General features: G+C 31.0%; 1 long non-coding RNA gene across 1 annotated transcript; it reads left to right on the top strand.

The window, feature by feature from the left end:
• The first annotated feature begins 1376 nt into the window (after nt 1-1376).
• On the top strand, nt 1377-3815 carry LOC112905432. The gene is made up of 2 exons (XR_003231782.1): nt 1377-1485; nt 3261-3815. It is a non-coding gene; the product is annotated as an uncharacterized LOC112905432 (long non-coding RNA).
• Nucleotides 3816-4046: the final 231 nt, after the last annotated feature.

Below are 4046 nucleotides of genomic sequence, written 5' to 3'. Positions count from 1 at the left end.
CGTGCGCATTTCTGTGTTCGAAATTTTTACGTAATTTTTGCATTGCAACAATTTAATTATCCTTATTGCAAGACGCACTCAAAAATTATTAGCACTATTAGCTTTTTCATACATTTTAACATAAATTTTCGTTATTTTAAAGTTTGTGGAGGTTAATTTCGAAAATTAATGAAACAAAGTTGAAAGCTCTATCATTGTATGAATGATGTACAATTATAGAGGAAGGTAGTGGTCTATTTTTAATGTTTTGTCAATATAATAAAGTTGTTTTGTAATGAAGGATACTTATAGTTATATTCGAAGGGCTACTTTCTATCTTTTATTATCCGAATACTTGCTCTCTTTAACACTGGTCGTGTGTGGACGGTCGACCGAGAAAGCAAGNAAACGAAAGGAAAGCTTTAAGAAAACAACTAAAAGGTGAAAATCTAAATGACGTTAAAATAAATCAACAGAAAGAACATTTTGGGTAAATAAAAATTAAAAGAAATAAAACAAATAGTCTTAGAAAGTAAACGTTCTAAGAAAAATAAGTGGACAAAATAAGGTAAGTAAAGAATAAAAAATAAACTTTGAAAGTATAGAAAAAGAAAGTTAAGTGCCAAATATAACAGGAAAGAAAGACATTCTAAAAAATAAAAGAAAAAGATTTATTACATGTTATAGTATTCAATAAATAAAGTTTAAATGTAAATAAAAAGAAAATAATGATCCAAATGTTGATACAATAAATTAAACGAAAGGAAAGCTTTAAGAAAACAACTAAAAGGTGAAAATCTAAATGACGTTAAAATAAATCAACAGAAAGAACATTTTGGGTAAATAAAAATTAAAAGAAATAAAACAAATAGTCTTAGAAAGTAAACGTTCTAAGAAAAATAAGTGGACAAAATAAGGTAAGTAAAGAATAAAAAATAAACTTTGAAAGTATAGAAAAAGAAAGTTAAGTGCCAAATATAACAGGAAAGAAAGACATTCTAAAAAATAAAAGAAAAAGATTTATTACATGTTATAGTATTCAATAAATAAAGTTTAAATGTAAATAAAAAGAAAATAATGATCCAAATGTTGATACAATAAATTAAACGAAAGAAAATTTTGGGTAAATAAAAATTAAAAGAAATAAAACAAATAGTCTTAGAAAGTAAACGTTCTAAGAAAAATAAGTGGACAAAATAAGGTAAGTAAAGAATGAAAAATAAACTTTGAAAGTATAGAAAAAGAAAGTTAAGATTCTTATTTCTTTTACCTTCTTACATCCAATTTCAAGGAATTTTTTAAACTTCCTTTCTTTTTATTTACATTAACACATTCCTTTCAAACTTATTTTATTTTTTTTAACTTTCTTTACTTATTTTTAGACTGTTGTGTTGAAGTTTTGTTTAATATTATACTCTTTCAGGTACATCTTCCAGTCCAGCTACTGAACAGGAACTCCATCAGCAATTGGCCATTTCCAGGATCGCCAGGACCGCTTCAACAGGGGTAGGCTCATTTTTTGTACTTTTGTTACTTAATTATTACTACTTTGCTTTCTCTGATCTTTACTTTCATTTATTAAGACTTTTTATTAGTAACTTCAGCTTTTCTCTGAACAGACTAATTTATTTTAATTACATCACTTCTTTTTNATAATTAGCACTATGACGTTCTCCATACATTTTGACATAAATTTTGCTGTTTGTAACTTACAAATTACTGTTTTAATAGGTCGAAAATCCGCGTGCGCATTTCTGTATTCAAAATTTTTACGTAATTTTTGCATTGCAACAATTAAATTGTCCTTATTTCAAAACGCACTCAAAAATTATTAACAGTATGACGTTTTTCATACATTTTAACATAAATTTTGCTATTTGTAACTTTTAAATTAGTGTTTTAATAGGTCGAATTTTCGCATTCGTTATTTCAGGTGCACTCAGAAACTATTAGTACGATGACATTCTACATACATTTTAATATAAATTTTGCTTTTTGTAACTTTTGAATTAGTTGTTTAATACGCCAAAAAATTTACATGCGCTTTTTGTGTTCAGAATCATTACGTAATTTTCGAAGTGCAACAATTAAATTTTCCTTATTTCAAGATGCACTCAAAAACAGATAGAATTACTAGATTTCGTATATTTAAAAAGAAAAGGCTTTTGGAACTTTTGGACATATTTTTAGATCCTTTTTAGATTTTTTCAAACCTTAATATTCTTTCAGGTACATGTTCCAGTTCTGTAACGAGAGCCACCCCACTCATGGACCATTCCAGGATCGTTTTTATAAGGGCAGTTCGAGGAATGGTAGGTATTTATTAATTTCTTCGTTAAACAATAATCTTTAAAATCTTTTCTTCGTTTTTATTTATTTTAATACTTATTTTGTATCTTAGTTAATGAAGACTCGTGCGCATTTCTGTGTTCGAAATTTTTACGTAATTTTTGCATTGCAACAATTAAATTATCCTTATTTCAAAACGCACTCAAAAATTATTAGCACTTTGAGGTTCTCCATACATTTTAACATAAATTTTGCTATTTGTAACTTTAAAAATTTGTTTTTAAAATTAATACATGCACTTTTTTAAACTTGTATCACCAAAAAGGGAAGTGTTAGTCTGTCTATTCTGTAATATACTTGTGGTCCACTCGGAAAATTATGAAGAAAAGATAATGACAATTTAATTGTAATACCACGAGAAAGTTTTCCTTCTTATATGCACTCAAAAACTATTAGCACTATGACGTTCTCCATACATTTTAACATAAATTTTGCTGTTTGTAACTTACAAATAACTGTTTTAATAGGTCGAAAATCCGCGTGCGCATTTCTGTGTTCGAAATTTTTACGTAATTTTTGCATTGCAACAATTAAATTATTCTTATTTCAAAACACACTCAAAAATTATTAGCACTTTGAGGTTCTCCATACATTTTAACATAAATTTTGCTATTTGTAACTTTCAAATTAGTGTTCCAATAAGTCAAAAATTCACGTGCGCATTTCTGTGTTCGAAATTTTTACGTAATTTTTGCATTGCAACAATTAAATTATTCTTATTTCAAAACACACTCAAAAATTATTAGCACTTTGACGTTCTCCATACATTTTAACATAAATTTTGCTATTTGTAACTTTCAAATTAGTGTTCCAATAAGTCAAAAATTCACGTGCGCATTTCTGTGTTCGAAATTTTTACGTAATTTTTGCATTGCAACAATTAAATTATTNAGATATTTTGTTTATTTTACTAATACTTAATTTGTTTACAGATTCAGGGAACTCCAGGGACATCAGTCATCGTGGGAGATCATCGCCACCATCGAGGGACCATTTCTAACGGGTGCGAATAGCCCCCAACGGTAACGGTCATCTTCCAATGGCTGGAGCCATCCTCCAAGGGTAAGAAGTTCCTTCCAACACCAACGATCACCACTTATAGGTAAGACTTATCCCTTCGCAAACAGGAACACCTTCAAGGGGCTTGAAGGTGATCCTGTCTACGGGAGGGTGGTACTTGTACCATATCTCCCGCAGATATGATCATCTTCAAGCAACTTGAAGCTGATTTCTGCTTGCCCAGGCATAAGTCAAGCCTCTCAGTGGCGATCAGTGGCGATCCAAGTTGTTGGAAGGCACTTCTGACCACTTGGAAGATGGTTCCTGGTCATTGAAAGGTGGCAGTTTACCACTTGGAGGCTATTCAAACCTGCTAAAAATGGTCCCGCGCGCGGACAGGGGACCCGCGTCCTCCACCGGCGTCGAATTACAAAAACCTTCGATGTAGGGATGCACCAGTCAAAAAATAAAGAATTTGTCCTTTTTAACATTCGTTTTATTTATTTTTAAAAAAATAATACAGTACACCATCCCTTTGTTTTCCCTTTCCCTCCCCCGTGTGTACCGGCCCACCCTACGCGCCCTCCCCTGCCCCCTCGACGCTCCGGGGTTGGAGGACTTCGAATTCCAGGATTCCTGGCGCGAAAACGTCGATTCAAAGATTTCGAAGTTTAAAGATCCTGAGGGACAATGATTTCGAAATTGGAAAGACTGTGAAG

This window comes from Agrilus planipennis, unplaced genomic scaffold (assembly GCF_000699045.2).
Source record: "Agrilus planipennis isolate EAB-ADULT unplaced genomic scaffold, Apla_2.0 scaffold227, whole genome shotgun sequence".
Lineage (NCBI taxonomy): Eukaryota > Metazoa > Arthropoda > Insecta > Coleoptera > Buprestidae > Agrilus > Agrilus planipennis.
The sequence above is the reverse complement of the archived record's forward strand: the minus strand, read 5'-3'. Positions and strand labels throughout refer to the sequence as shown.